This window comes from Sminthopsis crassicaudata, chromosome 6 (assembly GCF_048593235.1).
Source record: "Sminthopsis crassicaudata isolate SCR6 chromosome 6, ASM4859323v1, whole genome shotgun sequence".
Taxonomy (NCBI): Eukaryota; Metazoa; Chordata; class Mammalia; order Dasyuromorphia; family Dasyuridae; genus Sminthopsis; species Sminthopsis crassicaudata.
In genome coordinates this window covers 96,765,009-96,787,289 of record NC_133622.1, presented here as the reverse complement: position 1 = coordinate 96,787,289, position 22,281 = coordinate 96,765,009, and the positions used below count along the sequence as shown (strand labels likewise).

The window sequence follows — 22,281 nt, the reverse complement described above, 5'->3', positions numbered from 1 at the left end:
TCAGATATTCTTGACTTTAAGACCAGCACACTAAACACATTTTCACTTACCTATCTAGTATTGTTTTCTTTTATTGAATTTATGTTTTTTTTTTTAATTTATGGAATGAAACAAGAATTTCCATAACAGAGTATAACTTAAAATTTATTTATTTATTTATTTATTTTTTGCTGAGGCAATTAGGGTTGACTTGCCTAGGGTCACACAGTTAGGAAGTATTAGGTGTCTGAGGTTGGATTTGAACTCAGGTCATTCTGACTTCAGGGCTGGTACTCTATCTACTGTACCATCTAGCTGTCTCCAATAGTATAATTTTTAAAGAATGATTACACATGAAGCTACTAATTTATTATGCAAAACTTGTTCTTCCTTTTAAATATATAATAAAGTTATCATATAAATTTATTTTTCCTCTTTTCATTCTTCCCTCCTTCCACTTAGAGATGGCTGTCCTTAGATACAAACAAGTATATAGAAGTAACATTATTCTATACATACTTGCATTTATTAAGTCTTTCTCTGGACATAGATAGTGTTTTTCTTCATATATCATTTAGAATTAATTTCACTTTTCATTATTTTATGTCTATTCATTTTTTTTCCTAAAATCATTGGGTTCATCATTTCTTATAACACAATACCATTGCATTACAATCATATGCCATAACTTTTCTTCTGTATTGATCAAATAACCCAGATGAAAATTAGATTTCTTCTTCATTTTGGGTAGACATGGTATAATATGCATATTATAAATACATATAATACCGAAAAGGATCTGAGAGAGCATCTATTCTAACCTACCTAATTTACAGATGAGGAAATTGAGGCCTTAAGAGAATAAAGTAACTTTTTGTAAGTGACTCCAAATCCCAGTCATTTTTATTGCTCCATGCTGAATTATAAATTTGTCATTTGAGTCACCATTTATTATTTTTTTTCTATTCAGATTATACTTTGCAAGTCCAGAAAGTCATGTTCTCTATTCTTGCCCCTAATGAATATAGTCAATACCAGAATTAAGGAAATAGAGGGAAATACAGCAGTATTATTTTAGAAATTGTTAATTTTTGATTCTTTTTTTAGTGAAATCCTAGGGATAATTTTATGTGAACTCACAGAATTATGGAAACAAAAATGATTATTTAAAGAAAGGTTATTATAATTTTCTACTTAAAGAATGAGAATATCTAAAGTAGTTAAATCCAATTTTCAGCATTTCATTGAAATATCTTTTAATTCAGCTTTCCACATCATTTGGCTCTAGGTTTCATGTTAATCAGCTTTGATCATTACATTTTATGGCCAACAATTCTCAGTCCTAGCAATTCTTTTGAAAACTGGTTTGATCCATCCAAGAAAGTGTAGGAATGATTAGAAAGTAAATTGGGTTGGATTTAAAATATAATGAGACCACTAAAACATGTCTTTTTTAGTATTAGGATGCACATATTTGATTAGTGAAATTTTCCAAAAAAAATGTATTAGGTTTTTAAGTACTGTCCTCAATATAGTTATTGAAAAGCCTTTGAATAATGTGGATGGTTCCAAGTGCTTTCTACAACTTAAAAATAAAACCCCCATGCTACCTGGCAAGTTGTATCTAAATTTTATCTGTATACTATTGCAATTGGATGATTATAACAAAATATTTAAGCATAGGCTATTAGAAAAAAAAACTTATTAGATAGAATTTCCTTATGTTTTAGAAAGGGTTTTATACAAGTTATTTCATTTGAATCTTATATCTACCTGCTTAAGTAGATGCTATTTTTATCTTTATTTATCAGCTGGAGAAATTAAGGATGAGAAAAGGTTAAGTGATTTAGCAAAGAGGACACAGCAAATAAATTGAGGAGGTAGAATTCAGACACAGGTCTTATTGTTGACCAAGTCAAGCTTTCCATATATTTTTAATTCCATTATGGATCCTGTTCTATATCTGTAGATGTAGTGTTGCCAGTTATTTCTTGATCTTGGATTGCTAGTGAACTAAAATTATTCTGGGGAATCCATACTAAGGGAAAGATCTGAAGCACATTTTCCCCCAATGGCTGGAAGAATTGACTTATTAAATATATTATACTTGTTAAGCTAATCTAAGATCTAAATTTACCTGTGGCCACATGTTAATATTATCTCCAAAAATCAACTGAAAAATAACTTATTTGTAAAATAAAAGGAAAACAAATTATTTCTTTAGTGAAAGGACATGAGTTCAAATGCCACTTCTGCTATCAGGAAAAAATTCAGAAATCAAAAAATGTGAATCCTAATTATAAAAAAGCACACTTTAGTGGGCTTTGTATATTTTAAGTTATTATAGAATTCTCTAAATATCCATTACTCTTATTTTTTTTTTATTTTATAAAATAATCAAATTAGACTGATGGCCTCTAAGATCCTTTCTAAATCTACTTACCTATCTATCCATATGTATACATATATTTACATATATAACCTATGGTTTTATGATAATTTCTTATACTCTGAGATGATAAATAATAATTTGAATTGAATTATTGTATTTGTAATTACTAACTTTATTTTACAGTTTTTTTGGGTCATGGGGGAAAAAGCACTACATGTTATTTTAGAGGTAAAAGAAAAATACAAAAAAGAAAATGAGTTGTATAAATGTATTGCCAAAATTCCTTTTAAAAATCATTTTCATTCAAATACTATATAATTTTATTTGTAAATTTCTGAAAATTATTTCTGAGAATCATAAGGTCTCCAAAAGACATGGATAGAAAAAAAATATTCTTTTTTGTTATATGTGTTGGGAAGAGGGTATTCAGAGGCTTTCTAGGACAACTGATAGGAGTCATTAACTAAAGTAGAGGTTCACAAAATTTTCTATTCAGGCTCTTTTAAATACTCCTGTCATGTGAACTGACCTAGTCTAAAGCACATAATTAAATAGAATTAGCCAGAAAGATTGAACACACTACTAAGAAGAATGAGTAAAAAAGATCAGGGAGAGGAAATAATTGGATATGAAGTTGACAATTACCTGAATCTCACATTTGTTTTAGAAGACAAGAAACCCTAGAAAAATCATATTTGCATAATACTGTTAATAATAATGCATCCGAACACCCGACAATACCATGGAATCATATATCTTGAACAACAAAAGTTTTTTGCCATCTTAATTGCAGGGATAAGCTGTGTGAAGTTCCTTGTGAAACATGGATTTTTTAAAAAAATGTTTCTACTCAACTCAGAAGAAATTTCATTTTTGCTGTGCTTATTTTATGGTTTTTTAAAAATCTATCGGAATCCATTACAGTTTACACTGCTGTGTAAAATGGAGAACATCATCATTTTAATACCTTATAGCTTAAAAAAGTGAGTTTATAAATTATGATGAATAACTTATAATTTCAATAAAATTTTTACAAAATTGTATTTAAAGAAATGCAGATTTTTAAATTATATTAAACTATATTGCTCCATTACAGAAAGATATTTGTTCTTCAAATTATCTAAGTATTAAGAATTAGAATTATGAATTGGAGCACAAGATGTCCTGGATGTATATTGTATACAAAAAAAGAGAAAGGATTACTCAGTCTAAGACAGTGCAGTCACATTAGATAATGAAATATGAGTTCATACTATTCTAAATCTAACATATATCACAACTCACAAACATCATTGGTACATAGAAAAACTTTGGACTCCAATAGAATATTTAAAAAGATAATTATAGTATGAGAAAAGTATACTGCTTGACTGTATTGCACCTTCCTTTCTTGAAGAGTTAAAATCTGTTTGTGCTTTGACTAAAAACATGTTTATATTAAACTATTAGCATAACAATAAATTGGATTTTTTGTCTTTTTTTTTTTTCTGTTGACATTTTTTGCAATGCAATGTATTCCTACATTTTTGGAGGGGCAGGAATTAAGTGTTTAAAACCTTTGAACTGTCACTCTCTGTCACTGACATTGAGTAAAGCTCAAAGACAGGTATGCTTTCACTGAAATTCAATCATTTGGATTTCCAAACTCCTTAATTCCTTAAAATGCAATTATGGATTTCAAGATTTTTATAAAACAAAACACTACATACTATAAATGAGGTTAAGTAAACATAAGAGACTCAAAATAGATAAGACATTTTTTTTGCATTAGATTCATTTCTAGGAACAATAGCAACAAAATGTATGATCTCCCTTCCCTCTCTTAGCCCCCACTATTAATTGCTACTATATGACAAAATTTTTATAAAAATCCTAATATAATTGTCATATCTGGTAATGTATATTGACTTCTGTTCTGATAATCCATACCTCACTGCCATGAAGAGAGATGCATGTGTGACATTCTGTTCCCTAAGACCATTCTTGGTTTTTCAGTTATTCAATTTGGCTTCCTTTTACGCATCATTCCATCTATGTTATTATCCTTCTGCATATTCTTTTGGATTTGTTTATTGCACTACATTTAAATCCATACAAATATTCCTATTTATATTTTTAAATTGAATTCCCCATATTTATCACAGTTTTATTGCAAAATAATGTTGCATTATTCTTTTTTTTTTGTATTTTGGGTTTGAAATTCTCCGCCTCCCTCCAGCCCTTCTCTCATCCATTGAAAAAGCAGTTTATTTACTTTATATTTGAATATCTATAAAATATATTGCTATAGTAACCATTTTTTAAAAAGAAAGAAAAAAAGTCAAAAAATATGTTTCAATCTGCACCCAGGCTCCATCAGTTCTCTCTCTGGAGATGGAAAGTATTTTTCATTGAGTTCTTTGGTATTGTCCTAGGTCATTATATTGATCAGAGTAACTAAATTATTTACATCTGATTAATATTATAATATTGCTGTTACTGCATACATACTACATAACTTTTCTCTAAGTTCTGCACACTTCATTTTGCCATTTTGCACAAATCATTTAAGTCCTTCCAGGTTTTCCTAAAACCATCTTGCTCATAATTTTTTTTTAAATCAGAAGCACATTTGATCACAATCATGGACCGCAACTTTTTCAGTCATTTCCTAATTGATAGCCATTCTCTTAATTTCTAGTTCTTTGCCACTACAAAAGGGCTTGTATAAATAATTTGATACCTATAGATGATCTTCCTTTCTTTGATCTCTTTGAGATAGATACTTAATTGTTGGATCAAAGGATATGTACATTTTACATAGTTTGAGCATAGTTCTAAATTGTTTTCCAGAATGGTTAGAGTAGCTCATTTTTCCACATCTCCTCCAGATTTGATCATTTTTCTTATCTATCCTGTTTATCAATCTGATATGAGTAAGTTGGTATCTTATAGTTGAATTAATCTGCAATTCTAAAATTATTAGTGTTTTAGAGCATTCTGTCATATGACTTGATAACTTTGATTTCTTCCTCCCAAAATTGCCTGCTTTTATGGTTGTTATGAAGACTTTGATATTTTATATTTTAGAAATGTGTTTATATCCTTGGTTGTTTGAGGGAATATACAGGGAGATTATTGGAAGTTTAATCACTTTTCTTACAAATTTTCAAACTGATGCACCAGATATTGGACCAAATTACAATTCTAACAATAACAGTTTAGTGAACCAACCTCACCAAGTGCTTAAACAATGATGACTTTCATTGTTATTAATCTAAGTGAAACATATACTACATAATTATCATAATTTCTTTTCAATGACATTCTAGCTTAATTTGAGTCTATCAAAATATAAAGTAAATGAAGATAGAAATGATATTGAATTCAAATAATATTTTGAAACTCATTTTATTGAGGTTTTAAAAGATTTGCTTGAAAAATCTGCATAGGAATTATTTAGTAACTAAACACTAATATATGCATACATGACAATAAATTAAAATACAATAGTTAATATAATTTATCCAACATTTTAATAATTTTGTCTTTTAAATCTCCAATGGACAATCATAATATAGCAATAACTCAGGAGTCATACCTTTTCTGAATTTTGATTATTTTTGTATAATGATGTTAATGGATTTTTGTTACTTCTTAGTGATAAAAATCATTAAAGTTTTTTCATGATTTTTTTTTGTACATAATAGTTTCTGGTAGATAGCACAAAGGATAATGTACAGACTTAGAGTGACCAGAACTTAGGTTCACATGTTATTTTTGATGCTTTGGGGATTAATTAATGAGTTACTATTTGTAAAGAGCTATTTAAATTTTAAAGTTCTCTATAAATACTGGATATTATTATCTTTAACAGTTTCATGTAGTAATAATAATATATAAAGATGATTTCTACTATATATTGTGGGTATAGATTTTTTCATTAAAAAGCAAAAAAAATGATTTCCCACAAAATATGTAATTCTACATATATAAACAGTATCAAACAAATGACCTTTGGACTACATGCAACCCACAGCACTCTGGAAAGCTGATTAAAACATGTGTATTGGGGAATAAGGTACAAAAAACCCTGGAAAATAGAAGGGACTTGATCACAAAGAGCTTTAAATGAGAAATAGAACATTTTTGTGTTTGAGCCTGAAAGGGATAGAAAGCCTGACATGGCCAGCACTATACTTTAGGAAAATCATTCCATTTGCTAAAAAGAAGATTGATTGGAATGAGGAAAGATTCAAGGTAGGCAGACCTACCAATAGTCTATTATAATAGTCCAGGTATGAATTGTTGAAGGTCTGTACCTGAATGGTCAAGGGAATAGAACTCATAATATCAGGGGAGGAGAAACTCCCACCCTTGAGACTTATAGACTATAAAATCTTTCACATAATCAATTTCAGGAATAATGAGCTGAAATCTAAATAGAACAGCCTCCCACTACATGAGTTGTATAAGTTGATAATTTTATCTGGACCACAAATGATGTTATAAATATCTTAATATCCCTTGCAAAAAAAAAAAAAAAAGTTTCCCTATCCCTGCTATAGATAAAGAGTAGAATTTGATGAGGGAAGGGAAAGGGAAGCATGGAAAATCTCTGGTCAGATTAGGAAATTCTTTTTTTTTTTAATTTGTATTTTTTTTGACAGTATATATGCATGAGTAATTTTTTTTTATAACATTATCCCTTGTATTCATTTTTCCAAATTATCCCCTCCCTCCCTCCACTCCCTCCCCCCCTGATGACAGATAATCCCATACATTTTACATGTGTTACAATATAACGTAGATACAATATATGTGTGTAAATGTGTAAATCCCATTTTCTTGTTGCACATTAAGTATTAGATTCCTAAGGTATAAGTAACCTGGGTAGATAGACAGTAGTGCTAACAATTTATATTCGCTTCCCAGTGTTCCTTCTCTGGGTGTAGTTGTTTCTGTCCATCATTGATCAACTGGAAGTGAGTTGGATCTTCTTTATGTTGAAGATATCCACTTCCATCAGAATACATCTTCATACAGCATTGAAGTGTACAGCGATCTTCTGGTTCTGTGCATTTCACTCAGCATCAGTTGATGTAAGTCTCTCCAAGCCTTTCTGTATTCCTCCTGCTTGTCATTTCTTACAGAGCAATAACATTCCATAACCTTCATATACCATAATTTACCCAACCATTCTTCAATTTATGGACATCCATTCATCTTCCAGTTTCTAGCCACTATGAAAAGAGCTTCCAAAAACATTTTGGCACATACAGGTCCCTTTCCCCTCCTCAGTATTTCAGATTAGGAAATTCTTGAAAATGGAAGTGGTACATTTGTGAATTATGGCAAGGATAAATATATGACCAACATTGTGTATATCTGAGATAGGATGGAGGAATAGGCTTGGGGAAATTAATAGGTTGGAAACTAATTGATTAGATTATTTGAGGGAGAGTCAGTCTGCATATTGAAGTCTCCAAGTATGAAGACAATATATAAGATAAGAGATGATATTTTAAGCTAGGTAATGGTGTTGTTGCTGTTGTTTTGTTTTGTTTTCGTTTTTTGTCATTTTTTTTTTACTTTTCCAAAAATATGTATAGTTTTCTGTTTTTTTTGAAATTATAGCTTTTTATTTACAAGATATATGCATGAGTAATTTTTCAGCAGTGACAATTGCAAAACCTTTTGTTCCAACTTTTCCCCTCCTTCCCCCCACCCTTTCCCCCATGGCAGGTTGACCAATACATGTTAAATATGTTAAAGTATAAGTTAAATACAATATATGTATACATGTCCAAACAGTTATTTTGCTGTACAAAAAGAATCACACTTTGAAATAGTGTGCAATTAGCCTGTGAAGGAAATCCAAAATGCAGGCGGACAAAAATAGAGGGATTGGGAACTCTATGTAGTAGTGGTTCATAGTTATCTCCCAGAGTTCTTTTGCTGGGTGTAGCTGGTTCAGTTCATTACTACTCTATTGGAACTGATTTGGTTCATTTCATTGTTGAAGAGGGCCACATCCATCAGAATTGATCATCATATAGTATTGTTGTTGAAGTATATAATGATCTTCTGGTCCTGCTTATTTCACTCAGCATCAGTTCATGTAAGTCTCTCCAGGTCTTTCTGAAATCATCCTTCTGGTCATTTCTTACAGAACAATAATATTCCATAATATTCATATACCACAATTTATTCAGCCATTTTCCAATTGATGGGCATCTACTCAGTTTCCAATTTATGGCCACTACAAAGAGGGCTGCCACAGTATTCTTGCAATATGTATAGTTTTCAATTTGTTGTCCAAATTTTTTCTACATCTCTATCATTTCACTCTCCCCAAGACAGTAAGCAATCTGAAATAGGTTACACATATACATACATATTTCTATATTTTTTCATATTGTACAAGGAAAAAAAACTGATCAAAGGCAGAAAAAACAAAAAGCTAACAAACAAACAAAATAGTTGAAAATAATATACTTTGAGTCACACTCATTTTCCATTGTTCTTTCTATGGAGGCAGATGATATTTTTCCATCTCATGACTATTGGAATTTTCTTGGTCTACTGCACTGCTGAGAAGAACTAAGACTATTAACAAAGTTGCTGAAAAATAAAGGAAAATGAGGTGTAAGTTTGTAGACCACAGCTATCAAGATTTGAGTAAGTGGAAGCTATAGATTGTTTGACTTTAGAGATAGAGGGGATATTGAATCATGGGAGAAATGAAGAATCTGGAAATATTAAAGGGAGCAAAGAATATTTCAGCTCTTCTGCCTTGACTAACTTTCTTGCCTTGACAAAAAGAATGGATAAAGATGCAGCCAGAGTTGACAAAAGAAGCTGTGTTATCATGAAGAAGTGTTGGTGATCGTTTGAAAAATGTTAAGAATGGGACAGGGAAAGATTTAAGACAAAGACAAATTTCTGCCTCTGTAACAGTCTGAGAATACAGTGGAAAGGATAAGAAGCTTTTGGCTTGGATTTGGGGTGAGAGGATTGAAAGTGATTGAATGAAAAGGGTGGGGAATTGGGTTTAGATGATGAGCTAGAGAATTTCTGAATCATTGAGATGTGTAAGATATAACCAAGTATGTGTATATTAATCATTGAGTGTCTCTTTTTGTCAAAGAAGGCTAATGATCAGGTAGGAGACAAATAAAATAAGAGACATGGGACGCTCTGTTTCATCCTTTCTCTTTTCTCTGTCTGGTAGAAATTAGGGTGATGATGGAAATCCCATTCACCAAGTTACCTTTTTCTCTTTCCTCAGAAGATAGGCTCAGTTGGAAGGCAAATTGGCATATGGATGGTTGTTCCTTTTCTCATCTGAAATTGGAGATCAGGGAATTGAGGAAGAAGACAGAAGTTTCCTCCACAGAGGGAGATGGAAGTTGGTCGGCACAGACTGAAGTCAAACCAAGAACCTTCATGCCTTCCCTCAGGTGACATAAGTAGGAATAGAGAGAAGGCACTTAGCAGATGGAAGATCTCATAAATATAATAATTTTTCCTGAGGCAATTGGGGTTAAGTGACTTATCCAGGATCACACAACCAGGAAGCATTAAGTGTCTGAGATCATATTTGAACTCAGGCCCTCCTGACTTCAGCTCTATCCACTGAACCACCTAGCTGCCCCAATATAATAATTGTTAAAGTAATGCTAAGTATAATATTTTTTTTTTTGGCTAAGGCAATTGGGATAAAGTGATTTGCCCAGGGTCACACAGCTAAGAAGTGTTTTTTGTTTTGTTTTTTTTTTGTTGTTGTTGTTGTTTTGTTTTGTTTTTTGAGGCTGGGGTTAAGTGACTTGCCCAGGGTCACACAGCTAGGAAATGTTAAGTGTCTGAGACCAGATTTGAACTCAGGTCCTCCCGAATTCAAGGCTGGTTCTCTATCCACTGCACCACCTAGCTGCCCCCAGTTAGGAAGTGTTAAGTGACTGAGACCAAAGTGTAATGATTTTTTGAGACTTGTGCAATGTCTGGTACAAAAAGAAAATATCTGTGATTTTATTTGGTATCACATTCATAATTACTGTTAATATATTACTTGTAGGTCATTATTTACATTCATAATTGATGGGAATGCTATAATTTAAATAGAGGTTGATAAATACAAAGCTACAATGTTTTGTTTTTTTTTTTCTCATCCAAGGTTACAAACCCTCTAAAATTTATTTATTACAGATTCCTATCCTATCTGTAATAAATCATTCTACAGCAATGCCAATCATTACATCATTTATACTTTTTCAATTTTCAGACAATGATAAAACAATACATATCTCCAAATGTTAAAATAACACACAACAGAATATAGTCTCTCAATTTAGAAGAATTTATATCATCTTGCATTGGTTTTCCTCCTGGGAATGTGAAAATAACAAAAGGAAAAGCTCAGCCTTCCTCTATGTAGAAGAGAGGTTTAGGGTTAGGTTTAGATCTGTAGTGAGCAGGAAAACCTTCTTTGAGGTGGTGTGAAGAGCAGACAGATAGTGTGAGATACTTGTTTATCATTCAGAACAAGAGTAGGCTTAAAATTTCAAGCAAACAGTTCAAGTCTCAGGCCTGAGAAGGTGTCATCACTGAAAAAAAATTGTTGCTCTCCACATTGGTGAAAGTGCCAGTGATAAAAATCCTAAATTGATAGAAGACTAGACAAACCAGCTTTTTCTCTTGTAGAGGATAAAATAAAACATAGATTAAAATTATAGATTGGAATATGTATGTGTATTCATGCTTATATAAATGCACACACATTCAGCTATACTATATATGAGTATATATGTACACATATATACATACATATATATTCTATTATTTTCAGATTGTTTTCATTCTCTTTGATAAATACACACATGTACATATAGTTTTAAATACTACTCACACTTGTATATATAGTTAGGAATTTAGGAAATTAGGAAAAATGTATACATAATACTTAGATTTTTCTTTGTCAACCTTTTATCACTTTTTCTGGTTGGTTTGTATTTCTAGGATAGTTTTGACCTTTTGCCACTATCTGCTATTTTTTATGCTCTACATTTCTTTTGATCTGTTTTGTTTTTTGTTTTATAGTCTCTAAGTCTTTTATTTCCAAGTCTTTTTGATGGTCAGGATGTATAATTCTTATTGAAAATTTCAAAAACTATCCATTTCTAATTTCTGGATATCTTTTTTTTTTTCAAAAACTAATCTTTACTTTTAAATACAGTAGATATGTGATATCAGTACATCATAATAATTCAATAATTATCATCACTTTGCTGGTCAAATTTCTTTTTTTAATTAAAGGCCATGAATTCCAACCCTGAAAAGTGAAATCAACATATTACTACAATCATGTTTTCTTATTAGGGCTCTAATTTTTTAAAGCCTTTTTCTACCTACTACTAAGATCACTTCCTGAGTATTTTTTAAGTTTCTCTGTGAATGTCATCTCTGTGTGCACATTATTTCTAGGCATGAGTGCTTTCCAGTATTCTATTTCCTTTGTATGTATTAATTTAATCTGTTGCAGTTTTAAAATTCTGCTGAAATATATGTATTATATTTAGATGAATGGAAGATCTTAGTGGGCAGGTGTCAATTTAAAACAAAAGCAAGTATGCTTAGTAAAACTTTTTGTGAAATGATTGTTTAAATAGCAAAAATGATATTATTCTACCTTCCTAACATATATATTGTGACAAAACATTAATCCTTAATTCAACAGAAAGAAAAAATATATATACCTGATATTTGAACATTTTCTCTAGATTAACCTTTCTATTTACACTCCTATAAAGGACATAGATCATATCAGCTTTGTTCCTAATCTCTAATTACAATTTCTTAAATCCACAAAATTCATTGATACCATCAAATCTCTTTTATATACAGACCCATCTTCTCTATAAAACTAAATGTAGAAAGGGAAATTAAATGGACTTAAATTTTCAATACTAGTATTTCACTACCCAAAATAATTCTTTTTAAAAAATCCCAAAAAGTTTGCAAAGTTTTGATGAATAAGTTTTTGAGTATACCATTAAAATATTTCATCTATCTCATGTATCACTAATATATAAATTCCTTGTGTCTGACATTTTATTATTATAATATTTTGTTATATTTAGAAAATCATACCTATTCAATTTAAAATTCTGAGTTATAGAAAAACAAAATTAAGCCATCGTACACTTGTTAACTATGCTGTCTAGGCAGATCTTATATTGAAATAAATCCCGATCACTAGTCTCTTTTAATGGTTTCTGCTTTTTATAAGTTTAAGCTGTTCACTGTGGGATTTCCACAGTAGTAATTGTAGGTATAACACAAAACAGGTACTTGATAATTCTGTACTGTGCAAATTCTTTTGCAAAATCCCTTCCTTTCCATTCTTGTTGTCACCATCCTAGGCTGTATCATACACTAGTGATAAAATAATATCTTACCATCTATGGCTCTCTAATTCATACCACACAATACTTTGATATGAATTTTCCTCATTTTTTCTCCAGTCATTTCTCTCATGAACAACAATATATGTTGAATTGAGAGGATCACTAGATGTTCTTTCTTTTCTAAGTTTAATATTATATGTTTATGATGCAATAAATATAGTTGAAAATCACCTGCCTGTCATTCAAATTTTCCTCCACTCCCAATCTGGTTCTACCTTTCCTAATCTATTTATGTATATACCATTCTTCAATGCAATTTTTTTCTTTGCTTGCAGGAACTGGAACTCTAAACTTTACTATTAAGTTCTGTCTTACTTCAAATATTTTGTTTATGCTTGTTCATTTATCTTGGGTTGCCTTCCTCTTATCTCTCTATATTTCCAAATCCTATATTTTATAAACACTAGATGAATAAATTTACATTTTTCTTGGATTCTTTTTTGCAATTGTGTTTAGCCAATTATATGTCTCAATCAGAGGTTCAGGACAAAAGGTAGTTAAAAAGAAAATGAGTTGTTCACAAAAGATAAGAAGTCCTGGTCTCAGTTCCAAAGCAAAGGAGATGGCTTTTGGCTCCTAGAGAGTAGGAAACCTGGTCAAAGTTCCAGGGCCAAGAGGAGCACTAGTCCAGCAGTATAACTAATATGGAAATATGTTTTGCATTATTTCACTTGTATAATTGTTATTATTGTTGGTCTTCTCAATAGTTGCAGGACAGAGGGAGGGGGAAATAGAGAGTTGGAACTCAAATTTTAGAAAAGAATGTTAAAAATAAATAATTAATATTTTTAAAAGAAAAAAAAACTACTATGGGCAATTCTAAAAGTAAGACAAAATAATGAAATGGGGTAACTTGATTCAAAGATGCTCAAATTTCATTATAAAATTAAGAAATAAAAGATAAAAAGTTTACCAAAAAGCAAATACTCTGAAATTCAAATTAAAAAAAGCAAGGTGACAATATTTTAGTCATAGCAATTCTTGAAGATTGTCTTGTAAATTATAAAAGATTTGTATTCAGTCCATAGAAGAAATGTCCCCATAAAAGAGAGCAAGCATCCTTGTGTATTGTATTGATTAACACTACTTCTATCTTTCTTCTTTTTTGAGCTAACCATTTTTAGTGGAACACTTAACACCAAAGTACCTATAGATTTTTACTAGTTGGCCATCCCTAATCCTCTTGATTCTTGTCTTGCCAATAGATTCTGATAACACTAGAAGACAGAACCAGGCTGACAACTTTAGACAACTTTGCCTCAGTTAGGTCCAATTTGCATATAAGTCAAAACATTACTTTTATGAGTACTAGTTCTTTTGAAGACTAGTTTTGAGACTAATTCTTTTCAAGGATGAAAGATGAACAACACCAAAAGCTTTACTAATCTATGAATTATATTTTTATAATTTTGGTTCAAAAAGAGTTATTTATCTTAATTCAATTATGCCAAAATCCTTCGAGCTCCTTTCCTTTACTAGTTTTCTATTTTTGAGCTACTAATCAACCTATCTTTGACTATAATCTTTGTAATGAAGTCCATTATTTTGCTATTTTAAGGAAAACTCTCAGGTCCAATCAGTTTTAATTACTTCTAGTTTCTTTTCAATTTCTTAACAATAAATGGTTGCAAACTTGAAAAAAACAATTCAAAATGTCAGATTTCTTTTTTCTGAACCAGAGATCCATCTAGATGAGTTTTTTTTAAATCTTAGCTACTACCAGAAGAATAAGTTAATAAGTGAATGATCTCTCTTTTATTTTGCAATTATCCTCCCAACAAAACCCACTGACTAAATGGCTAATAAGTACTGGCCATAACCTCTCTGTAACTTAAACATAGAATAAAATGATTCACTAGATAGATTGCGTACATTGGGACAGAGAAAAAAATCCCTTTACTATCTAATTATAATAGAAATAAAAATCATGGCATCAATATAAAAAGTATATTTAAGTAGTTATTTACTTAAATATTTTTTCACTGTGCTGTCTTCTTACCTTCCCTGCTTTCTGTTAAATGCAGGGTAAATTGTTGAAAATGGTCAAAGAATGGATTTCAGAATATTTTACACAGATTTTTTTTCCCTAAAATAATTTAAGATTTCTAATGTTTTAGAGTTTTTAACAGCCCTTCTAAGTGTTTGTTTGTGAAAAGTATTTTTATCAGGGAAGAGAGCTGAAGCAGATAAGAAAGGTAGTTTATTCATTTTTATTCTTCTCAGAGTCTTTGCATAGATCTTTTCAGGAATATTTTTTAAAAATTACATTTGGGAAAGATTTTGAGATAACTACATACAGGTCTGGAATTCTGAATAAAGTGAAGATCTACTGGATAGGAAAAAAAAAACATTTTGAATAGAAAAATTCAAGAAAAGTGAAAGTTAAAGCCAGTCTTTATCTAGTTCATTTCTGACACTTTCCTGAACACCAAAGAAAGAAAAATTCTTAAAACACTATATAAATGCACATGGAATGGCACTGTTGCTATTAACTGTCACTATCAGATTTGAACAAACTACACAGACTTGTGAAATTTATTTTTCTCTCTACTTTTTTTCTTCCTTTTGTTTCAGAAGCTATGATTTTATTGGTATAGGGAATTCTTATTTTGACAACTCTTTCTACCAACAATGAAATTTGGCATTCCCTCTACAACTTACAATCTTAGAGAATAACTCAGGAACTGAAAGGATGAAATGTTTCTTGTGTCACAAAGTCAATAAATTTCTGGATAGATACATAGATAGATAGATAGATAGATAGATAGATAGATAGATAGATAGATAGATAAGTAGGTTGGTAAGTAGATAGGTAGGTAAACAAATAAATGCATAAAGTTCTATCAGAGACAGGATTGTAACTCTGGTCTTTTTGTTTGAGGCCAGCTCTTTATCAGCATACCCAGAAAGATTTCAAAGAATGCCTGATATCTCTAGTCTTATTACTCTTCTTCACTTTGAACATTCCTTATCAGTTCAAAAGTTATATTACTCTTTCAACTTTTCATTTCTTTTTTGCTTCATTATTTCATTATAATCTAAGACCCTTAACTGTCCTTAAGTTTATGGTGGTGTATTTGATAAGATAATCAGAACACTCAAGGAAACTTAGTATTTGCATATGTTAAACTTCTGCAGTGAATGATTCTGTTCCAAGAAGTAATTCCATCAGAAAAAATATTAACTTTATTCGCTGAGGGACCATTCTTCTCACTATAGCAGTAATTTGCTAAATGGAATACTAATCACCTAAAAGAATTTATATGTATCTCCAAGCCCTAATTCACTCCCAGGACATAGTTTACTCCTTTTGAGGTCTGACTAATTTTTAACTAAAGACTCTGATTTAGAACAAATTTGTGGTCTTTTGATTATATAATAACTTCCTACCTCTATCCTGGAGGCTATGTTTCTTAGAGGCATTTGCAAAACAAAACTACAAATGCTATAAGTCATCTGAAAAGCAAAAGGAAACAACTATCTCTTTAAAAGCCCATCTGTGAAAGTCTGATAAATTATGCTTGTCTTTCACAAAGCAATAATTTTAGAGTCTATTATTGAAAAGCCTTAAGAAATGTCACCTGCTATAAAAAAATTTTTCCTTTTTCCAATGAAAATTAGACATATACTTGTATCTAGACTCCATTCTAATTCTTATTGAATCATTATAAGATTAACCTTATTTTGAGGACCAGTTTAAGCAGTATACAACACATAACTTATCTACTTTTGGTATAATGTCAATTGCCTTAGTTTGCATTTTTAAAATTGTTTGTTTTTGTTTTTGTTGTTTTTGCTTAGATAAAGAATCTTAGAGGTAGAAGCATTAAGTACTTGCTCCAATGTCAGTACTAGAGGTATAAATAATACACAATTCATATGATCATTATATCATATAGGCCTATATTATAAGATAGTTGCTAGTTTCCTACCTCCTCTTCCCATTAAAGTTGCTTAGTACAATTATGCTTCTTAAAATTAAGGAAAGGGGCAGCTAGGTAGGGCAGTGGATAGAGCACCAGCTCTGAAGTTAGGAGGACTTGAGTTCAAATCTGGTCTCAGACACTTAACACTTCCTAGCTGTGTGACCTTGGGCAAGTCACTTAACCCCAATTGCCTCTGCAAAAAAAAAAAAAAGAAAATAGAAATAAAAAAGAAGGTTAAGTTAATTTTTATTTTTGTCTTCTATACCCAATGTATCTATTTTGTGCCTGGCTCATAGTAGGTACTTCATAAATACATATTAAATGTATCAATTACTCAATAAACAATTTTAAAATGCATACTATGTGTAATGTATCAGGCACCAGAAATGCCACTTCAAAAAGAAAATAATGTTTGCCTGTAGAGAACTTGCATCTACCACAACAGATAAGAGACAGGTATATAGATATATGAAAAATATATTTAAAACAGTTAAAATGTAATTTGAAAAAAATGTTACTGGAAAAGGGTTAGTTTATGCAAAAGATAGAATTTGAGGTAGGTACTGAAAAAAAAGTTGAACATTTAAAAAAGATCATTCCACTCATGGTAATTAAGTAATACTAGGCCATGGATATAAAAGATGGGATGTTATTTCTGTGGAATGAATTAGTGAATGAGTGAATTTAGAACTAGAAGGGTTAGTAAAAATCATCTGATTCCACATTCAATTTACAGATGAAGAAACTGAAATGCAGATAGCATGTAGATCCTACTTACAGTGCTTTGAATTCAAATATGGTGTTTTTTCTATGACCTTTCTTGATGAATTTATAATTTATTACGTAGTGATTGTTATGAGGAAATGAAGATATTAAATTGTCTGTTTTTCATTGATAAACAAAGTAAAAATGTTACTTGTTACCACAATGGATGACCACGCATTTGCTTTGATAGTATGTGTGATAGAATGCATATTTAAACTGGGAGACAGAAAAGAAATGGTCGGATATTCTGATGATCTGTTCCCTGAAATCTTGATCTGCCTTGTGTATGCCATCTGTCCCTGGTATAGTAGCCATATTTGAGTATTCTGAATTTTTTAAAGTGTGAGTTCTTAAAAAAAATGGGGGTAACTTGGAGGGGAGAAAGAATTACCTAAGTACAATAGACAATAATTCAAAAATGTTTTATCTATATATTGCCTCTAAATAATTATCAGCAAAAATGCTACTTAGTTGCTAGATATTGGTTCAGAGTTTTGGATTAACTACAAAGAATAGTGCCAATAATCAACAAAATTAAAATCTCTCTCTATGATCTCACCCCAGGCAAAGCTGCTGGGTCTTGTAGAATAGAAATTGCCCTATTGAAAAGATTTGGAATATTATATGATACCTAATGTTATTTGGTTTATTTCATAAGGAAAAGAAATAATCCACCACATGGAAAGGAAGCTTGGGGAAGCATTATATTTAAACCTCAGATTAAACATACTTACTTATTGGTCTAGGATTTCATGTTCTAATAATGTTTTAAAATTATAGAATCAAGAAAATATTATTCATTTTATTAAGGAGAAAGTGTCAAGGAATTTCACATAAAATGTTTCCTCACTACTCTGCCAGCCTTGAAATAGGCTAATCAAGACTTAACAATAATTTAGATACTTAGGGAAGAGAAGAAAACAAGCATTTATATAGCACCTTCTATGTTCTAGGCACTTTGCTAAGCATTTTGCAAATAATATCTCTTTCAATCCTTAAACACCCTATAAGATATGCACTGTTTTATGGATGAGGAAACAGAGGTAATAACTGGTTAAATTACATTCCCTGAGTTAAATAATTAGTAAGTACCTGAAATTGTATTTTAAATCAGTTCTTACTGAGTTCACTAAAAGCTCTCTCCATTGTGCCACTTAGCTGCCTCAAGATGGGTCAATATTATGTTTATAAAAATTAAGAGATGAAGAAATTTTCTAGTATTCATTATTATTTAAAAAAAAAACTTTTCTTGTAAAAGGCAGTCTACTGAAGAGAACAGTCATATAGATATATGATTAAAGATATAAGATATAGATTATAGATATAAGATTAAAAAGGAAGCAATAAACTGGGAAAACATTTTTACATTCAAAGGTTCTGATAAAGGCCTCATTTCTAAAATATATAGAGAATTTGTAACATGCCCTCCTGGCAGTTACTATTACCAGTCTGTCCTAGGCCCAACAGAGTATCTTTGAGCACTGACCTTTGCAGTGTTAATGTTTAATAACTGATAGCACGCTCAAGAACAGCCATGTGTTATCTTAAAAGCCTTTATTATACCTACTCACATAATGCTCTGACTTAATGCCCTAGTGAACTCCCTAGTGAACACCTGGTCTGAAGACCCACGTGTTCACTACCAAACTCCTTACCTTTCTGGGTTATCCATCAGCTTGGCTTGGCTACCCCTGGCTAGGGAGCCAGGTTAAAGAGAGTGACATGCTGCAACTAGTGAGCTTATAAAGGACCTGTGACATCACACACATAGCCAACCAGCGAGAGAGCTGTCACCCATTATGAAGCTATCTCAATATGTCCAGGATCCCACCCACAGGACAGTCCTATATCCACCGAGATTACTTCTGGGCCACTTAAATCTCCTGTTGACCTGTGGCCGCCCGTTTAAAGGACCCTTACAAGAATTGACTCAAATTTATAAGAATTCAAGCAATTCTCCAACTGATAAATGGTCAAAGGATATAAACAGACAATTTTCAGATGAAGAAATTGAAACTATTTCTAGTCATATGAAAAGGTGCTCCAAATCCCTATTGATCTGAGAAATGCAAATTAAGATAACTCTGAGATACCACTATAGACCTATCAGATTTGCTAACATGACAGGAAAAGATAATGAGGAATTTTGGAGGAGATGTAGGAAAACTGGGACATTATTACATTGTTGGTGGAATTGTGAACAGATTCAACAATTTGGGAAAGCAATTCGGAACTATGCTCAAAAAGTTATCAACTATGCACACCCTTTGATCGAGCAGTATTTCTATTGGGCTTATATCCCAAAGAGATCTTAAAGGAGAGAAAGAGACCCACATGTGCAAAAATGGTTGTGACAACCCTTTTCCTAGTGGCAAGAAGCTAGAAACTGAATAGATGCCCATCAATTGGAGAATAGTTGAATAAATTATGTTATATGAATGTTATGGAATATTGTTGTTTTGTAATAAATGACCAGCAGGATGATTTCAAAGAGGCTTAGAGAAACCTACATGAACTGATGAAATAAGCAGAACCAGGAGATCATTATAAACGGCAACAACACAATTATACAATGATCACTTCTGATGGGCATGACTTTTTTCAACAATAAGATGATTCAATCCAGTTCCAACTCTTCAGTGATGAATAGAACCATCTACACCTAGCAAGAGGATTGTGGGAACTGAATGTGGTTCACAACATAGCATTTTCACTCTTTTTGTGGTTGCTTGCTGGCATTTTATTTTGCTTCTTTTTTCCTGGTTTAATTGGATTTTTCTTGTGCAGCACAATAATTGTATACATATGTATGCATACATTAGATTTAACATATACTTCTACCATGTTTAACATATATTGGACTACTTGTCATCTAGGGGAGGGCATGGGAGAATGGAGGGCAAATTGGAACACAACATTTTGCATGGGTTAATGTTAAAGAATTGTTCATGTATATGTTTTGAAAAACAAAAAGTTTGAGGCAGCTAGTTGGTGTAGTGAATGGAGAACCAATCCTGAAATCAGGAGGACCTAAATTCAAATCTGACCTCAGGACCTTAACGCTTCCTGGCTGTGTGACTCTGAGAAAGTTACTTAATCCTAATTGCCTCAGCAAAAAAAAAAAAGGAAAGAAACGAAATAAACATATTTAATGAAAAATAAAGAAAAAATAATAAAATAAAATAATGAGTCACTCATCAATCAAATAATTTGCTTATGGAGACCTAGCTGATGGAATCAATAAAGATCTATCATTAAATTGGTCTAGATAAAACATCAAATATTTTTTTTACTTATTGTGATGACACCAAAAATGCAATAATCCCTGATATTCAAGGTGGTAACCTTGAATTAAGCTGGTCCAAGGAGGATCTGAAAATTATCTTTCACAGATGGCTAAGGGCTAAACATTAAGCTCAGGTTATAACCAAAGGACAAGGAAGAGAACTGCCAGGGAAGATAGGCAGAGCACAGCAGGAGCACATATATGGGATGGAATCACATTTCTAGAGTACAAGCCTGAGCTGGAAGTTTATATCAGTGATGCTATTTTATATGTCTCATTTCTTACCTCTCACCTGTTCCATCAGCAACTTCAGTTGCTAATATATAGCTCAGCAGCTATATATTCAGCCAAAATAACCTGAAGCACCTTCTGAATCATTAAAGTAATATTAAGCCCTATTCAGGCTAATATCATTGTTAAGCATAATATTCTTTCAAAATGACTTGTGTGAAATATATTAGATTACATTATCACACATTTAGAACTGGAAGTGACCTTAGAGCTAAGGACTAAGATTGGAAATGCAGATTTGGGAGTCATCTGCACAAAAGTGATAGCTAAAGTATGGGATTAAATAAGATTATGAATAAAATGTCAATTGAGTAAAAAGACAAGAGGTCATTGATATAACTTTTAAAGAATACTTTTCTTGAATGTTTGAAAAAATCAGCAAAAAAAAAAGGTGGTTAGAGAGGAAGTGCAAGAAACATGAGAGTGCTTATAAAGGGGGTTATCAGCAGTAGTATTATATGTGGTATCGCTGTTTCATCTTTGATAAGCAGAAAATTGAAAGAAATAAAATGTTTTTCATAATAGCATCTATGGTCAGTTAATTTAGATGTGGAAATCGTATCTTACTTCATAATTGAGACCAAGATGTAAGTGAGTAGTCCTATCCTCTCATCTTACATTTATGAAGTAAATTCATAGAAGATTTGAGATTTTTCCTAGTAAGTGCAGCACACAGAATTTGAACTTAACTTCAATTTCTATCTGCTATGTCATGTCACTTCAATGGCAGGTAATTTCTAGTTATATGGTGTTGCACTGCCCAAACATGTCAGGTAATAGAAATGTCTATGAATAGTCTGTCAACTATTTAGAAGAAATTGATGCTATACATGAAATAAACATTTATTGGACAGTTACTATATGGCAGGCACTGTGTTAAATAATTTACAAATATTCTCTCACTTGATCATCTCATTAACTCTGGGAAGTAGGTGTTATCTTCCATGTATAGTTGAAATTCAGCAAGCTAGAGATGAAGTGAATTGCCCATTCACACAGCTTGTAAGTAAGTATCAAATGAATGATCTGCACTCAATTCTTCTTGACACCAGGTCTGCTACTCTGTCTTCAGTGTCACTTAGTGATGAGGTCCTGAGTAACAAAGTGGCGTTGGTAGAGAAAGACTATAAGATTACTTCATCAAACAAGTAGGGAAGAACACTGATGTGGATCAGTTCAACCTTATAATTCTATCCC

The 22,281-nt window shown here is 31.5% G+C and overlaps 1 long non-coding RNA gene across 1 annotated transcript in view; it reads right to left on the bottom strand.

Moving 5' to 3' along the window:
* The window catches only part of LOC141545643 (uncharacterized), a 68,716-nt gene extending 49,504 nt beyond the window's left edge, over window positions 1-19,212 (bottom strand). The window contains exon 1 of the long non-coding RNA XR_012483100.1: window positions 19,163-19,212. This is a non-coding gene — a long non-coding RNA (uncharacterized LOC141545643). The remainder of the gene's footprint in view (window positions 1-19,162) is intronic.
* Between the last annotated feature and the right edge of the window lie 3,069 nt (window positions 19,213-22,281).